Here is a 19,266-nt window from a genome sequence, read left to right as displayed (position 1 = left end):
TGTGCCTACTATGCCCTGGTTTATAGCAGAACTGCTTACTGCATTCTAGTGTGTGCAACCACCGTTATGGAAATATCCGTGTAGAGGCAGAATACCACAGACGAAAGCCGTTAGAGCACATACCAGAACTCGACATTAGCGCATTTAGATTTTGTTGCAAAATATTCCACATTTCATAGCTCAAAGGGAATTGGAAAGCTTTATTCTACATTCCCTATTCTACAGCAAAGATTCTCTCGGCTCTTTCTTCATTGCCCAACCTTATCAGTTCTCAGGGCCTGCCGTCCACCGTCCCCTCTACGAAAGGCCCCTCCCCGGGCTCTCTCTAAAAGTGCGTAAAAGTCAAAGTATCTGTCTACGAAATGAGACCTAACAACACTGGTACGTTGACTTGTCTTAAAAGTATTCATCGAGGGCAAACTAGTCGTTTTTATTGGATATTACGGCGTTTCGCGGTATAGAGTATATCCAACTATCTTGTTCCTGAGACATTACAATACGCGATCTAAGACAAAGTATTCCTTTTTGATAAGTATTTGTCTGGTCTACTGTGTTCATACAGTGTTCACATGTGTCATGGTGCACATTATTATGCGGTTAACATGCGTTTGTTATGCTTAGTTAAAACAATATCTGCTGCAGAACCTTAAACAGCTTCGATTAAAGCAAGAGCCTCAGGTTCGTAACAGGCGACCTGAGGCTCTTGCTTCAATCCACCTTCACTTTTCGGCTTACAAGGCTTTGTTATTGATTTTTTTTTTACTAGACGATGCACACATGACACATCTTTGCTATTTACCCTCTTGTATTCTAGAGTTGTGCACAGGCGGCTCAAGTTGCCATTTTGTAACGTCGGAACAAAAATCAACTCAGCAACGAACTATAGAGTGAACTAAATATGAAAGCTTCGTGGTATAGTATACCATCATTGTAGGGAACCTCCAAGACACGGACGAACCGTACGACACAATCTAATCCACCACGACACAATCTAATATATACAGACACTCAATCCCCCACGTGACTCAAAGCCTCTCACAAAAATTTCATTCCTTCGTCTGTTACGGAACATCCATTAACGATAGTGATTCAACACTTACACAACTATGCACTCCGTCTTCTGTCATCAGGAGGGCGTCCACAATTTCTGTGTTCGAGAATACTGGGGCACGCATCCACATTGTTTCACATCAACTACCAAATTACGACGGTAGGCCTTTAATGCTCCTATTATGTTCCAACAATCACTGGTAATACCACACGAAAGTAAATCGGAGCACCGTTTATTGTGAACGACGTAGTTCATCAATTGTCGCATTCCAGACATAACCAACAGCTTCTTTGTTTGAAGCTCGAATCCCCATAGAAACGATTTCCACTTAAGAATGGCTGAGGCGTTCACTCTTTATATTCTAGCTATACGTTCTCATATAATGTTTCTCGCTTCCATTCTAGTGGTTCGTGCATATCGATCGATCGACTGTGAGCTGTCTTCGAGTAAGTCATCGGACATTCGCTGTCATTGCAACATAACGATGCGACACGTATGGTGCCCGTTCTTCGACGCCATTTAAGGCCAGCGACAGGTCCAAGCAATCAAGGTGAGTGTGGTCTGCAACCAACCAGTTAATGACGTGGACAAATAAAACCACTGTGAGAGCTCTCTTTGAGGTACAATGACACTGCAAGGACAGTTTCACTGTATTCAAAGGAGATCTGACCCCACATTCGCGTACATTTACGTGATGACAACGCCCATTCACCTTCTGTGCTGCAGCGTGATTTTTGCAGTTGGACACCCAACTGATAATACTGTGGCTCAACATTGTGAGACGACTATGGTCATGGGTGACGCCACAACGGTCGGTCTGTGAATTAATTCTGCACACCTGAGGGTTCTTTAAAAGGTCGGCTGCATCCGTTCCAGTCGATTTCGAAACTATAGAGTCATTTTATTCCACGTGGACCACTGACCATGGTATCGAAAACCCCACGCGAAATATGGCGTAGATCGACTGTTATTCGATGGAATGCATGACAAGAGCAGACGCCGGATGTTGAGAGTTTGCCGGAATTACCTCTCTGGAAAAACGAGAAAACGTCACTCCCTAAGAACCAATGAGGGCGCGACCTTGAGACAAGGAATGCCGCTGCGTCTCGTAGAGTTACGGGGCGTGGACGGCACCTTTCCTTCTCTGAGCGCCGCGCTCTCACTCCTCCGCTTAGGGAGGGACGTCACGCTGCCGGAGTGTCTGCAGCCGCGGACGTAGCGCTGATGTTTAAAATTCGTCTTCTTAAAATCGGAGTCCTTTTCGGACGAAAAAAAAAAGAAAATGCCACGTACATTGTCGGCCGATGCCGAACATTGTGGTATCGGTTTCATAGAGGGGTTTCCGGACGCGACCGTCCCTTTAACGTGCGCCGACATCACATGTGTGCTTGTACGTCCCTCGCGGAAGACTGCGTGTATAAGCATCTTGTATCCTGGCATCAAGTTGCTGACGTCCGCCGCCAGGATCGAACCCACAAGCTTGGGTTAGGAAGCGGACAGGCTACCAACTGATCCACCACTAACTGATACACTGTGCATTGATAGGGTGGCATCCCGTGTTTTCCATAGTCCAGATAGAATGGAATGGATATGAGAAGAAAAATATGGAGATGGTGGTTCCACAACTGAGCAGATAGACCACCCTCTCATATGCTTGCAACACGTGCTTTTGAGAGTGCACTACATATAGAAGTGCGCTGCCCTCCTATGGCATTTTTATGAATGGAATCACTTTACTACTTCTTGGGAAAAGGAAATCCGCTCTGACCTTAATTGCCAAAGAGTATCAAGATAACAAGTATATTGTCGCCTCGCGTAATTTGAACGAATGACTATAGCTGACCTACCGAAGAACTTTTACGCCTCGGGAACCCAGAAGAAGATACCCCCAATAATGTTACGTGACATATTAGAAGAATTACGAGTCACTTCGTGCTACATGTTTTATCGAACGTTCCCCAGCGAATACGAAAATTAATTACCATACCTCGCATAACCACCCGGAACACTTTTAATAAGTTTATGGCTGAATATTGCCTAGGAAAGTGGTTTGACTTCGACCTGAGGTTTCGTACAAATGGCAATCTTTTTGCCGACGCTGCTGTTCCTCCATTGCATGCATCCTTAGCATGCCGCCATCAATGTAAAAGAAAATTTGTTCGATCTCCTCAGTGCTTGCAGGCAGGTGGTTGGGAGCAGGTGTACATTTGAAAGAGGCAATATTTCTTTGAGTCTGATGCTTGTGTCTGCCTCTCTCTGTTTGCTCTCCAGATTCAAGGGAAAATTGCTTCTTCGTATAATGCGAAGACATATTAGGGCCGTTTATTTCAAATACGTCGGAACAGTGGAACTTGCCTTGCATGTAATGCAACTCCCTATGCAGACCGGGTGGGAAGGTTTCTCGACGTTAATTTCGGCAAGATGATGGAGCGTAACTGTACTGACACTTACGGGAAAAGAAGAAGAAGAAGATAAAAAAAAAGAATGTAACGAAGAAAATTCTAAGCCAATGGCTGGTCAGCTGCAATATAGGCTCTAAGATTCTACAAGGTTGAGGAAATAGCCAATCACACCATCATCCCACGTGTAGTGTTATACAGTTAGAGGGGCATTAAAGTGCAAACTCCTCGCGGAATGATAGCTTCAGTTACCTTTACACCAACACAAAAGGAACGAGATCCGTCCGCTGCGTTCGTTCGTGATTTATGCGTCAACGAATCCTTCCTTCTCCTCTCCTTCTCAAGAAGGGCGACAATGCGGAGTGGCCTCCCATTGGTGTCCTCAAACGATCTCCCACGATGATTAGGCAAATCGGTTTGAGGAGGTCAATGGGAAGCCGCTCCGCATTGTCGCGCTTCTTGAGAAGGACAGGAGAAGGAAGGTTTCGTCGATGCAATCACGAACGAACGCAAAAGATGGATCTAGTTCCTTTTGTGTTGGTGTAAACGTAACAATCTTTCATTCCGCGAGGAGAAATTTTTGCACTTTAGTTCCCCATTAAGGTGCACATTTTCAACTTCATCATCATCATGACGTGGGATCGATATTGACAGCCCTGGGAGGACGTCTCCGGTTAGTGACGATAGTCTGGGACGGAGTGTCCGGGTCACAAAATCTATTGGGAGCTGCCGTCTTTTCATACTTTTATATGAGAGAAATGTGACTATGTGTGTCGCTCAGGGTTGAGTCACTAAATAGGCGTACAGAGTATCGCATTCCTTTTCCGCGCCGGAGCCGCCGTTGGGTGTCCGCGATTGGGTCGAACGTGTCACGGGGTTTCTCCTTCCAAGAACGCGCCGTCCATGTTGAGTCCCCTCCACGAGCCTGCTCGACTGCGCGCTGTTCTCCGGCGGAGAATGGAGAAATTGGCGTCCCATCCCATTGCTAGGCGACGCAGCCACGCCGGACCCAAAATGGCGGTCTCACTCGCCGGCGTGGCTCAGTGTCGCTACTCTGCTCCCTATTTAGTGACTCTAGCTCAGGGTAACGCGCGACATAAGAAGAAGCAGAATTTGGTCGTGTTCGTCCGGAGAACGATATCGCCGTTCTACGTGTAGTTGGAACGGAAATAAGGCGGATTATCGCAGTGAAGGTTCACTTTGCTCTGATAACGAGAACAAGGGCTACAATGGGCCTACACGGAGACGCAACGGAGGAGCAGCTTGGCCCTACTCACTAGCCTCGATGGACGTACAGTACGCTCTTGGTACTGAATGGCGCAATTCTTGTGTACAATTATCCAACCGTACCTCCCGTTCAGCCGAGGCGGCCATTTATCGGCTTCGTAGCAATGGCGGATCCACGCGGTTGGGGGGTCAGTTGGGCAACCGCCCCCCTCTCCGAAGAGAAAGAAAGAAAAAAAAAACGTTAGCTTATACAATTATACATTGGACTTCCCTCTCTCCCCTCCCCCACTACGCGCTTCGACAAAGAATTCCCTGCAGACATCGTGCTCTTCTGAAGGCCGTAACCAACCGCTCAAGATGTTTCCGGCTCTACAAGAACCACTAGATACGATTAAGGGCGAGAATGAACTCTCCGTAATTTTGCGCAATCACAATCAACTAATCAAGATACCAAGGATATGTTACAGGGGAGCAGTACCTTGACTCCAAAAGCTGTTCATCAATTGTAACAAGACGCTCAGAGCTACCATCACTAGAGAAGTAAATATCGAGTACATAAAATAAATAGAAGAAGCTTCACGCTTCGCACGTAACAGGAAGAAAGTATCTATATTTGTAGCTTGAGTGCCGAACAACTTGCAGGCGAAAATTTGGGTAGAATTTTCATCTCGGGGGGGGGGGGGGGGGTGAATTCTTAAAGGGAGGGGAGAGGGGTGACACTGATATCAGTTGGTTTTTCCAGCGTTTTTGGCCTTTGTGGTAGGTGTTTTTAGCTTGGGGGTGCTGTAAGACTTCTGGGCAGTGTTAGGGGGGTTGAGGGACGTGCAGGAAAAATCCCGCGGCTTGCGGGAGCCATCCGTCGGCATTAGTGCTGCGCAGTTCACTACCCGTCACATACCCTTCGTAGGAGATTGAAAACAGGCAAGCCTGGTGATCCACGGGCTGGGAGGAAAGTGGTACCACGAATCCTGCACAATGTACGGAGAGATAGCATTGGGCTGAGGCGTAATTCTGACCCGCGTCAATGGGAATTTGGGGGAGTTGGTGACACACAATTGAACAACCGCAGGGTGCATTCTTCTCGTTCGTGTGTCTCCTGAATGTATTCTTCGGTTGTTCAATTATGCACGGCGAAGGTTAGTCCGGTAGCTCGCAGGACCTTCCCTCATCACCGTGGCGCTTTCCCCCAGGGGCCAGCAGAGCCTGGCTCTTTCGGGAGGCTGCCTTTCTGCGTTATTGCAAATAAAGTTATGCGATTTCACTGATCAAATAATTTGGGGCACTGCTAGAGGACCTGAAGCGACCTGAAGACACTCACCTGAGAGTACCTTTCCACCCAGTTATTCTATTTTTTTATATCGACGTACGTGTTGTGACAGTTTCTCGTCCCCATGGTATGCCGTATAAATTTAAAATACGGTTACATGCATCGACGTGATCCTGCATTTCAAGTTTTATAGTAAAGCGGGTAAGAAACGCGGAGAACCAGGGACACCGAGACTCATTCGGCTCTGACTTCACTGCAGACATCTTCGACAATGAGGCTCCCAACACCACCTAGAAACAATGTCTGATAGATTGAACGGCGTGACGTGACAATTAAACGTCCGCCAACCACGGCCGTGCTTCGGCGGCCAATAGCTATGGAGCCGCCGACAGCCGCATGGATAGTCACTTGTAGTCACAGAAAGCCTCTGTTCGAAATCGTCTGCAGCGATTGGCTAGCATCCCGACTTTATACGTACGTCCACGTGCGAAGGAGTGCGAACAGCGTTGAGTGGGGTCACGTGCTCTAGACAACCAATGGGAATGGGCGAGGCACTCGCTCCTCTGACGTCAGAGCTTGACGAGGATTTTTGTTGCAGGGTTTCTATCTCGTCAAGTACGGGACTTAGAAAATAATTATTTTTCCCTCAATACTCTGGTGTGTAGTTCAATGCATGCATGAGTTGTCTTGCGGCGTAAAACCATGAATTATCATTATCAACGATGCATGAACCACACCTATCAAAGTGTCATAACCCCTTTAACAGAATCTCTTCGGCGAAGCACACTGTACACAGTACACAACTAGTGCGCTGAAACCGAAATTAAAAGTCCGCAGAAAAGCCCGGAAACGCGTTACGAAAATGCTCGCTGATCTCACACGCACATCATGGCGCCTATACGCGTTGACATTGATTGACGTAGAAAATTGTGTAAGGAAAATCCATGACGATGTGTGCGCTCCGTGGGATGACAGCAAAGTCTCCATTGGAGCAGCCTGCGTGGCAGATGCAACAGCCACGTCCAGTAATTTTTCTTAAGTCTCGTTCATGTCGACCCCTTTGATTCACTTCTATCTATCTTAACATTTGCCATTTGGGTCCACCTGAAGTGAAAGCGCTGTTGCAGGCCAGATTTCACCAACGTAGATTAACATTTGAACCGATATTAGGGATCTCGGAACTTGGAGTTGACCCTCAGCTCCGTTTCACCAACGTCGGTTGCGAAAGGAGAGCCGACCGGCTCACTTCCGAGAATATTACTTCGGAACCAATATCATGCTTATTGTGAGTGAATGATTAATGTCGTGTACGGATACACGTTCGGGGTTTTACGAATAAATGGTATGAATTACTTAGTTGGTAGCGCATAATCTGATACCTTACCATAAACATCGTACTGAGTTGCTTCTTTTGTTCACAATACTGCTTGATTGATATGCTGCTGGGGTACACAGGTTACTTATACATCACACAACTCTTTGTGGACACTATAAAAGCAACGTACACCTTCTGCTGTTCAAAACAATGAAAGGAACGAAAGAAAATGAAGGAAATGAAAAACGAAACGAAATTGAATGAAATGAACAGAAAAGAAAAGCAACGAAAACCAATGGAGGCAACGTTATATATGTTACAGGCAACAGGCAACATCAGGCATTTTATGAAATGCTGGGTTCGCCCAGGCATTTAAGGCCCAGGCTTCAAAAAAGCCAGGCATTTCGTTAAATGCCTGTTCGCGTCGGACATTTAGGAAAATGCCGGAATGAGCCAGTCGTCAGACCGAACCAAGTAGACATATTGTTTCCTTTCCTTGTACGAAACGGAAAGGTGGACGCTGCGTGTACAGTATACTGTTGGTCTGTATACGAGTAGCAAGAACAGCACTCAGTCTTTTGGCGGTCGTGGGCCCCTGTGACTGTGAGGAAACTGCGCCATCGCTGGTGCCTTAAGTGTACATGTTACAGGTAAAATGCCCCCAAAAGCCAGACAGCCGCAGTAACCTCACCTAACCTAACCTATCACTGAACTAATCTAAGACACCATAAACTAGGTTAGTTTAGTATTAGGTTAAGTTAGGTTGGTGTGGCTGTGGCAGCTTGCATCGTCCCCCAACTTCCTTTTGAAACGGATTTGGTGAGGCGAGGCAAGCTGCCACAGCCGCACTAACCTAACCTAAACTATCACTAAACTAACCCAAGACATCATAAACTAGGTTAGTTTAGTGATAAGTTAGGTTAGGTTAGTGCGGCTGTATATAGCAGCTTGCCTCACCTCCCCAAATCCGTTTCGACAATGAAGCCGAGTTTCGGAGTGGTGACGCCTACCAAAACAGTGCCCAAGCCGGCTATGGATCGGTGGCCATCCCAAAGTGTCATTTCGTTTCCACATCTCGTTGTTAAATTGGCGATTAAATGCGTGACGACGTTAAAATTTTCTTGAGTTTGAAGGAAGATACAGGACGAGAAGAAGACACGACCGACTCTGAGTCTGTCGTGTGTTCTTCTCGTAATTTCCCTCAGACTCAAGGAAATCTTAAGGTCGTCAAGCCGACACCAGCTAGCCTGCCTACTCATGTTCATCTAGTAAAAGCGCGCGCACACACACACATGTATATACAAGGGGGGAAGATGAGATGGGCGATTCTACGACCGCAATGACGAGTAAAGTCTCTGTCATTTCATACCAGTATCATGCACATCGTAATTCTATATGATCGCTCTCATACTTGATTAAAGCTGTCGCCTTCCGTTTCTTTCTTTTCTTTTTTCGTTTTGCGCACCTCACTCGTTGGAAAGCAAGTTTATATGATCCGTTCCTTATTTGCGTTTCGGCTTTCACGTTGGTGGTGCCAATTTCTCCATGTTTTTCTTCTTTTTACTCACTCACTCTTTGCATTCCGTTCCTTGTGCATAGCACTCCCGAAACATTTTGAAAGACGCCCGACGCGAACTGGCATTTAACGGAATGCCCGGGCCGCTTCTCTAGGCATTTAATGAAATGCCTGGCTTTTTTTTTTTTTTTTGGCATTTTGCTAAATGCCTGACCGAAACTGTTTAACACGGACGAAAATCGTTTAGTCATTTCATAAAATGCCCGGTTTTGCGTTCTGTCTGTAATATATGTACTGTTGAAACGTGTCCGTCGACTATATACTGAATACTTTTTCTTTAGTCCGAAGTACATTTCAGAGGAACTGCGTACGAAGAGAACAGTCCAAAGTGCTGTAACCCCGTCATTGTCTAATTTCGTGACATCTGACGCATTCACGTACCCGGAGGGGAGGATTCACTGTTCTGTTTTTTTGTTTGTTTGTTTTTTAATTTCGTGTTAGCGCCGCCAAGTAACTACAGACGTGGCCACATGGAGAGAAGACTGCAGGAAGGAGTGGGGGGCAGGGAGGTTACTATGCGTCCTGGGCCGAGTTCAGGGGGAACTGTGCCGACATTCGTCTGGAACGTCTGCCGGAAAACCCAAGGAAAACCTGAGACAGTACAGACGGAGCGAGGCTTCGAACCCGCGTCACCTCCCAGTCTCGGCGTGGAACGGGGGCTGGTTTGTTCTGGTTCGAAACCATGCTATTTGGAATATAGCTCGGGATGTCTGATCTGCCACGCAGTCAACCGAGAATTTCAGTGTATGTTGCAAAGCATTCTCCTCTTGTCGGTAAATTCATCCAAGGACCAGTAATGAAGTATTTAGTGCCAGCTTCGGTTCCTTTCGAAACTGGAGCGCGGACAGTTCCACAAGATAACAGCTTCACGCGTTTTGTGTCTGCCACGTAGTGTTCACATTCCACAAGAGCCGTACAGCCCAAAAACCTTCTGCATGAAACATTTCATACTTCGATTATTACACTATTTGTTTCATTCGTTTTTCCTTTGCTCCCTTTGTCTTCGGTTATCCTATCTTGTTTGGCCTGGTTTGGTGTAATAAAAATAAAATGGAATCTTACCTTATTGCACCTCACGATCGAACCTTGCTTCTGTTGAGATGACAGCGTCTCTTCCATGTGTCTTGGATTCGCTGCTTCTAAATAGCCCGCATTAAAGGAACGTATTCGAGAGTCATAACGTATCTGTCCTGTTGCCTCCCGTCGTGGTCATTCTTCCATTTTCTCGCTAGACACAGAAACGCCCTACAAACATTCGCCTTAACTAACACGTTTGGCTGGCATTAACCACGTCTACCCTTCGACGAAATATCGCCGTACCTTCCTTGGAAATATGAAGGGGCGCCTTTGACGCGTGGTAGATATACGATGTGACAACCTGTCTGTGGATGGAACACACTATATGCACAGCACGGAACTATAAGTTCCGCAGAAAAGCTCATCTATTCATTTTGCACTGTCGTAGTCCGCTGAACAGCGCTGCATGCTCTATCCTGAAAACGTTACGGCACCTTATCATGTGCTGAGACGTACGATAGATATTTTTGTTATCAAGAGAGAACACGTCGTTCTTGTACTTGCTGTACGACGCCTAGAAAAAGATCCGAATCGATTGCAGACGACTTGTCGCCAGCGCCTTTCTTTTCTTCTTCTTGCAGCCTCACTATTCCAATTTGTCTGGGCTCCATGTAACGAAATAAAGATTGAAGCAGTGAATGCCTCCCGCCGGGGCTGATGTGCGATGGGTTGGAACAACAACACGCGCTCAATCCTCTCGGGACACTGTCGAGGCTTGATGGAATATTACGTAAAGATAACAGATACTAGGATACGGAATGAGAATCGTGTTATGACAGGATTACTGGCCTCAAATATTCATTTCGTGAGTAACGTTTAACAGCGCACAACAAACTACTGTTGTGCGTTGTTAACGCAAGACACCTACTATATTAGAGAGGCACATTAACGATATGCTTAGCACGTGAAGGATCATGTGCGTACAGATGCGACATTTTCGTTGGATGATTGCGTAACGAAGTTCGCTAGCTACTAAAGTTTGCTTATTCTGCTGAGCATGCTGGGCTGAGGCTGGCACACACAGACAAACTGTACACAAACGCGCCTGTGTGCGCTGTTTGTGTGGCAGCCTGAGCTCGGCTAATTTCCATTGAATACTTCAGACCATTGAAAGGTTGCAATCCAGGGCGTGTGTGCGAGGCCCGCCGCTGCGTGCCTTTTTCGACGACAGCTTTCTCCTTTTTTTTTTCTTTCAATATTTGCTCCCTCTACTTCATCACGATGTACTTTCAGTTTCACCGAATCGTCATTGAAGGAACTCATGTGTCCATCATCGAGTTTCAAACCGATGGCTTTATAGCGCAATCGACGTCGACAGCCGTGTAAGTCCATCCGTAACAATTGCGGAGAGAGAAGGAGGAGGAAGTCACAATGGCACCGAAAAAACGAGCATGGGATCGGAAGATGGCTGGACGAAGCTATTCACAACTGAATGCTGCAGAAGCCGTTGATTTCGCGTACTGGTGTTCGCGTACTGGCGTACTTTCGCGAACTGGTGTTAATCGCGCACTTAAATTCGCGAAAAACGCAAGCTCATGTTTCTCGGTGATGTTAGTGTATCTACTTCGCGGGTTCTTAAATTCATGAAGTTTTGGCGCCCGCGAAACACGCGAAAAATCGTTCCGCGCGAAAAAAAACAAAAAAAAAACAACTTTTACAATATGTTCATAAAAAATGATATCATCAAGTCACATTAAATTTCTATTTGAAACCTGCGCTCTCAAATACATCCCGTCGCAAAAGGTCTGCAGGTCTGCATCCCATATATGTAATTGGTGTACTCGTTCAGCAAACAAACTCATAATGAGTGTCAGCTTCTTGCGGAGCTATCCGTGCAAATACACGGATCGTCCACCTCAACAAATCAATTGACAAAACTGACGAACAGCCTTAGCGATACACAGAATGGCTCTTGATGCTGGTGCCTTTAATCATTAAACAGAGGGCATTGTTCAAAAAAGGGGTCAACATTACAGAAGCCCGCAGCCACTCGGTTGCGATTTTTCCAGAATACAATTCTGCTAGTTCATATGCACTTTTTTATGCAGTCATAATTTACACAAGCAAGAATCAGCACGAACGCATAACATTCAAGTGTTTCTTGTACTCGCTCAGTTGAGATTAGATCAGGCAAAAAATGAAGACCCTCCTCTCTCATTTTCAATGCGCTCCCCGTTCTGTTTCGAAATCTATTTTCTTCTTCTTCCTTATCATTTCTTGATCTTGGCCCACAGTCGAAATGTGCTTTTTGCGTTCCTTGAATATGGGCTCATATTTCAGAGGGCGTCATCTGTTTCCCAACGACAATCGTGCTACGGCTGCTCTGATGAGTTTGCACTCTCTATCTGAGATCTTGGGTTGCATAGAATAAGGGGACTGGGTTTCTTTTTGACACATCGTATAATACGAGTGTACTCTGTGGCACATGAGAGGTAAAACGGCGTGCCTTTCCTTAGAGAAGCACTGAGATGACCTCCCATATACATGAGCGGATGTCACTGAATTCCTAAAAACAGGTTTTACTTCAAAAAATGATAAAACTACTTGGAATACACTCATACAGACTTTTGCCACATTTTGCCACGGATTGAGGCCGTTTGCATTCGTGTCACGTGCTAATTTAGCTAATTTGCTTAATTAAGTTCGAAAAATTGCCAAGCAAAGGCAACATTTTTCTGTCTTAATTCGGAAGCCTATGACCGTAACACAGTATTCCAATCAAGATCACGTGTTTTTTTCACAAGATTTCTACAAAAATGTGACAGTCGAAAATCCGTCGCTAAGCGAAGTATGCTCGGTGGAATTTGCGTTTGCGGCACTCTTGACTCCGCCTTTATCGCGGCGAAGTGGAAAGAGCGACACATTTTTATTCCGATCGAGGGCCGTGTCGCGCAACCCGTCATTATCAGTGGCTGGCGGCTGATGACAGACACGTTGATAAAAGCGAAAGGTGTGATTGTGGCGGGATTTCTTTTCTTCTTGCACGGGAGGGAGGGTATTTGAACGGAGCCAACAGTTCCGCAAACGTACATCAGCCAGCGTGCTTTGCCCAGCGACTGATTTTCGGCTGGCAAATTTTTGTAGAAATCTTGTCAAAAACCCCGTGATTTTGATTGGAATAATGTGTTACGGCCATAGGCTTCCGAATTCAGGAAGAAAAATGCTGCCTTTGCATGGCAATTTGTCGAGTTTCATTATGCAAATTAGCTTAATTAATGCGTGAGAGGAATGCAAACGGCCTCAATCTGTGGCAAAAGTCTGTATTAGTGTATTCCAAGTAGTTTTATAAATTTTTGAAGTGAAACCTATTTTTAGGAATTTAATGACACCCTCTCGTGGAACACTCTGCATTATTATTATACTTTTTTTGTTCAAGTTGGCTGCGGCGTGTTCTGCAACAAATAAAATGAGTTGGCCTGCAACGTGATGCCTCTGTTCCGTACACGAAAACTTTCCACTCTTTGAGAGGCCGTGTAGGAGAACGAGGGAAGGAGGAGGATACGTCGTGACGTCACCTATCCCCCTGGCAGGGCCGATCATGTGACTCGTGACGTAAACAGGCGCAGCTGTAGGGGACATAACAAGGGCGTGAGCTGAGAAGAAAGGCACTGGAACTTTACGACGTCACGCGAGGGGATCATACCGGCCGTCCGAGGATGATTTCTCCGAGTACTTGAGTAAATTCGATTACTCAGTACAACGGAAATATTTTGCATGGTGGCTCCTGATGGACAGCTTGGCGACAGTGTGTCGAGCCACGTCAAATATCACCTCATTGTCCCTTTAAGGGCACAGAGCGATCAGCTTTAGTTCCGTCTGGGACTAATGAACGCTTCAACGGATACACGTTAATTGAAATCCTTGCGTAAAAACCTACTTGACGGAGTGTTGGCCTTTCAGTACATTATCGACTACTGCATTAAAACCATCGAGTCAAAGCTCCCACGCTCATCCCTCTCCAAGGGTGGCTCCGATGGAATGGTGTTAAAGTTGTCAGGGCTCATTTAACGCTCACGATAAGCGGTAACACGGGCGCGCAATCATGGACACCCTTAATTATAATCATGGGTGCCCATGATTCAGCACGCGTGTTACTGCTTCGGAAATATTTAAAGAGCGCAGTTCGCACGATTATCACATGCACAGCGCTATACGGCTAAATTTTTTCTCGAGTAACTACACTGTCTTCACTACACATCTCAAATAGGTTTACTCTAAATTGTTTGTGATGACCTTCGCTTCACTCTGTGCTTCAGTTCTCAAAAGGCGGCGACTTCAACACCATCTGTCGACGGGAAGCCTGTTACAAAACGTTTGTTCCTCCCATGGAACAACAACAGCAAATGATGATGTAGTGGGATGTTTCGCCGCTGAGGCGGCACCCTATCCCATTGCTTGAGGGGGAGAAGATGGTGAATGATGATGATGTGTCCCATGGAAGAAGGTACGAGAGGATGCTGGAAATGGGGTCCAGCCATGTGACGTGATTGTAGTGTGTCAAAGTGGCCCGTGCAAAGCCTCCTCATTGGCTTTCTCAATTAACGTGACCCTCACAGGGCTGCAAGGACGCTAAAACACGTCCCCTATATTCATACGTCACTTGTCCAACACTTTCCTGTTCTCTTGAATACCCTCTTAGGGCGCCTCCTTTCTTCCTTCATGGTTCCTCCGAAGATCCTCTAGGAGACGACGCTCCATGTCCGTCACGTGACCGCGATGTTACAGTGTGTCTGCTGCCTGGTACCGGATAGGGTTCGCCGCAGTCACGACGTCCTCTCCGGGACTTCAAATGTCTCGAGATCGCCGTTCAGTTCTCGGTATCGTCATCGTGCCTGTGTCCGTTCTGCCCCAAGACTACTATGGAGCCCTACATTGACACTGGTTCAGATTCTGTTTGCCGCAACAGCTGTATATTCGGAGTTAAACATCGGATAGCCCGCGTGCGCCGTGTGTGCCAGATATCGCGGCGCGGTGAGTCACGGAAGGAGCGCTCCGCCAAAGTGGCGTGATGCGACGTTGGGTATCACGTGAGGTGTGATGATGCAGGTGGCGGGAGTGGAAAGCACAAGACGCCAGGCCTTTCGCAGGATGGCTCCACCGAGGAAGGTTCTTAGTGAAAGTTCTTGTCGTGTGTACAGCTTGGGACAAAAGTTTACGGAACACGGCACCTGTGTATTTCTTCATCGGAACTGCCCCCTGCTAGATATTAGGAAGAGATCGAATAAGAAACGGGTGGTCCGCAATTCCATCCATCTCTCAGCATGCGTGTCCACTCTTGTTTGCTGATAGGTTGTCGCTCCATTGGAGAAATGCGACACCCCAGTGTTCCGTAAACTTTTGTCCCAAGCTGTACTTGCAATATACGAACTCGTTTAGAAGAGATTGTAAAGACTCCTAAACATCTGAACAGGGTTCGAGTTGCAATGCATTTGTAAGAGATAATTTCGAAATATTAACATATTATAAACTCTCAAACACAGAGAAAGGGTCGTGTTAAAGTCTGCCCACAATGCGTAGCGACACAGCTGCCGCTGTATTCCAGCTGCGCATACCAAAGGTTGCATAGCTACTCGGATTTTTCAAAAATTCATGCATACATACAGGGTGTTTCGCCTAACGTGAGAAAATGTCGTCTGAAAAATCAACTTGTCTCAACATTATGGGGTCAACGCTATTTACCTCGGGAGAGATTTTGTCATGCCTTCTGAGCACTTTTATCAAATTTACTTCGCGATAAATTGAATTTTCCCAATGGAACTCCGAAATTTACCAAGTCAACCTCGCGGTCTTGTTTGTTTGTTTGTTGTTGACAGAATGCGAAAGCGCAAGCCGGGTTTTCCCCATTCTGTTGCAAAATACATTCACTACTACAATGGTAATAGCCGGGAAGAAATTGCGAAAACCGTCGTTTCGAGGCTCGCAAGTTGCTGCCCTTTCACTTTTTTTTTTTTCCAAGCTTCTTCTTTTCCACGCTGATAACAGCAGCACGGTTGCAACGCAAAGTTATCTGAAATAAGAGCGAGAAGGAAACAGGAGGGGCGTGTTACCGTTCTAATGCCGGCGCATCTTGCATTACTTGACGGAGGACTCAGCTCGGCCGACAATTTGGGCGCCTCGAAACGACGGTTTTCGCACTTTTTTTTCTCTTCCAGTTATTACCGAAGTAGGATGGAACGTATTTTGCAATGAAATTGGGTAAATCCGACGTACGCTTTCTGTTTGTCAACAAAACGTGAGGTTGACTTGGCAAATTTCAGAGATCAATTGAGAAAATTCAATTTCTCGAGAATTAAATTTCATAAAAGTGATCAGAAGTAAAGGCAAACTCTGCCCCAAGATAAATAGCGCTGACACCATAATGTTCAGACAAATAGTTTTTTCATTGGATTTTTTATCACGTTATGTGAAACACCCTTATATAATGTAACATTTTACATGATTAGGTTCCATAGTTTGAAACTAGGACCTCAAGCTATTAATCAAGATTATGGAGCGACTCATTTATAACAGTGTTGACTTATAAGATAAAGTTGCAATAATTCGGCCTGGCCCGGGCCGACAAACATGTTTCCAAGAGTCAGGCTCGGCCGCGTCACGTAGCTAATTCCACACAATGCAGGAGTATTAGTTCATATCATCACGTGCTTGCGTCATTCCTGTGCATATATTTGCAAAAACAAGCAAAGGACACTGCATTAGGCATATGATTCGACCCTACCTTCTCAAAGCCACTTCACATTGCTCCTGACTCCTCATAGCTTTGACAATCACGTTCGCAAAGCTTGGTGAGAGGGGTAGGGACTGAAAGGAGGAGTTTGTTGACAGCACCCTCTACCTCCACAAAAACTTGTAGTGTGACGATAACGCCCTTACCCGCGTGCGTTCTGGATATAATTTGGTCTCGTGCTGTAGCGGTGTTAAACGTTCTTGTAGTGGCCTTGTCTTCTCGTCTTATAAATATACTTATATATTTGTTTGATAAGAGCTAGAAACGCGTAAGTCGCGACTGGAAATGCTAGGCCGGGCTCTATTCGCTGAGTCATCGGGCCGCATAAAAACAGGAAGGCACGGGTCGAGTGGGGCCATTTTTCGATGCGCCCGGGCCGCGTCGGGCCCAGAAAGGTCGGCCTGTGCAGAGCTCTAAGGACAACTCATAACCAGGAGAACTCATAACCAGGACAACTCATAACCAGGACAACTCATAACCAGGACAACTCATAACCAGGACAACTCATAACCAGGACAACTCATAACCAGGGCAACTCATAACCAAGGCAACTCATAACCAAGGCAACTCATAACCAAGGCAACTCATAACCAAGGCAACTCATAACCAAGGCAACTCATAACCAAGGCAACTCATAACCAAGGCAACTCATAACCAAGGCAACTCATAACCAAGGCAACTCATAACCAAAGCAACTCATAACCAAAGCAACTCATAACCAAAGCAACTCATAACCAAAGCAACTCATAACCAAAGCAACTCATAACCAAAGCAACTCATAACCAAAGCAACTCATAACCAGAGCAACTCATAACCAGAGCAACTCATAACCAAAGCAACTCATAACCAAAGCAACTCATAACCAAAGCAACTCATAACCAAAGCAACTCATAACCAAAGCAACTCATAACCAAAGCAACTCATAACCAAAGCAACTCATACCCAAAGCAACTCATCAAGATTTTTTTTACATAAAATATTCCGTAAAATGTTATTTGTGAGCTTTGTGTGTTTGCTTCAGCCTATTTCTTCATGTCACATCGACTGGGACGATTTGAGACTGGTATGAGCTGAGGCGCGGCACGGGTTTTGGCTTGCAAAAGAACAACTAAATAAAATCTAAACTTAAAAAGGCATCACAAAAACAACGTCTGGAGAAGTGTACCAATGAACACCATCCGATTTTTCCGAATAGCCGGAAAGTGGGTTGAAACCATTGACCTACTCAAGTAAATAACTAATGTTAGTATTCCAAACGACGACGAGAAGGCGGGACAATTTCGATTTGATTTCTTTCCAAAATTACCTGCTTCCAATAACCATTGAAGTGCATAAGTGATTTAACTACCGTTCAGTGCGCTTCAGTAAATGCTATTTGTGGAATTCGTACATTTCCTTCAGTAAAAGTGAAATTCTGTGAAATTTCTTCCTGATATGGCCTTTCTCGGCATGGCTTGAGTTTTGAGTTTGAAAAGCTGCTCCCAAAAACAACACCCCATCCCACGCACACACAAAAAAAAGAAAGAAAAGAAAAAGGAAAAAAAGAGGTGAGTGTGGTATGAGGTGTCCCGGTATGGGTTGTCCTGGTATGAGTTGTCTTGGTATGAGTTGTCCTGATTTGAGTTGAGTGTGGTATGAGCCTGGTATGAGCTGTCGTTAGGCGAAATGGGACTGCCAGCAAGTTGGGGTTACTTACACGTCCCCCAACGTTAGTGATTGACGTCTGCAAGAATGTTCATAAGTAGGTACCTTGCGTAGTACAAGACAAAAACAATTTACATTTCCAAACCGAAGTGTGTACGACGTCACTAATAATGAAGCGAGCCAGTGAAACGGTTTCGTTGCTTGATGAATGGATGCAGATAAACAGGAAGGATATGTTCCCTACAGACTGTGTACTGAATGATACAGGTCCTGACAAGAGTTCACGAAAAACCGGAGTGGCGTATATATGCAACACCGGTTTTTCGGTTTCGGTTTTTCTTCACCGGAGTGATACCCTTGCAGCAAAGAAGAGCAGATAGACTAACAGACAGGTGAATGGGTATTCCATGCACGTCTCAGTTAGAGATGCAAAATTTCCGAAAATTTTGAATCGCTCGGAAAAAAAAAAGTTTTCTTTTCGTTTTTTTTTCTGAAAAATTGGTAAAAATGGAAACAAACGTGGTTACAGCGTCTCTTTTCGATTTAAAATTGAGTCGTACCATTGCCGCCCAAACCACAGCATACAATGAGCTAGATGCTTTAATTGTGCTCATCCTCTAGGCATAAATGCAGAGCAGAGCATCCCATGAGACTGCTGTCTACTCAGCGATAGGTTATTAGAACAACTCGTCCACTCCAACCAGGACTCCGACATTATGTGAACGCGATGGCGATCTCTAAGTTGGTGGTTATTGGCGGATTAGAGGCATCTAAGGCACTGTCCTACGGTAGACGCCAGGCTGTCTTGGGTGAAGCACATAGCGAGCTTGGAAGCCAGTGTGATTGCGGTGATCAGGCACCTGGCAGGCATGAAGTGGGGCAGTGCCACGGCGTCGCTTTTGGCCGTCCACCGAGCTTTGGTTCGCGGGTCACTTGCATACAGCTTTTCTGTGTTGAATGGCCTTCAACTTTCCACAGTCCAT

General features: G+C 45.8%; 2 protein-coding genes across 2 annotated transcripts in view; one reads left to right on the top strand and one right to left on the bottom strand.

Annotated features, from left to right (window-relative positions):
• The window catches only part of LOC135377854 (PH domain leucine-rich repeat-containing protein phosphatase 2-like), a 95,467-nt gene extending 85,176 nt beyond the window's left edge, over window positions 1-10,291 (bottom strand). Inside the window, exon 1 of the mRNA XM_064610567.1 lies at window positions 9,898-10,291. The gene's annotated coding sequence lies outside the window, so the exon portion shown is untranslated. The remainder of the gene's footprint in view (window positions 1-9,897) is intronic.
• Window positions 1-19,266, top strand: part of LOC135377855 (uncharacterized) — a 250,025-nt gene that overhangs the window by 86,971 nt on the left and 143,788 nt on the right. Inside the window, exon 3 of the mRNA XM_064610568.1 lies at window positions 1,456-1,601. The gene's annotated coding sequence lies outside the window, so the exon portion shown is untranslated. The remainder of the gene's footprint in view (window positions 1-1,455; window positions 1,602-19,266) is intronic.

Source organism: Ornithodoros turicata, chromosome 1, assembly GCF_037126465.1.
Source record: "Ornithodoros turicata isolate Travis chromosome 1, ASM3712646v1, whole genome shotgun sequence".
In the NCBI taxonomy this organism is placed as follows: Eukaryota; Metazoa; Arthropoda; class Arachnida; order Ixodida; family Argasidae; genus Ornithodoros; species Ornithodoros turicata.
The sequence above is the reverse complement of the archived record's forward strand: the minus strand, read 5'-3'. Positions and strand labels throughout refer to the sequence as shown.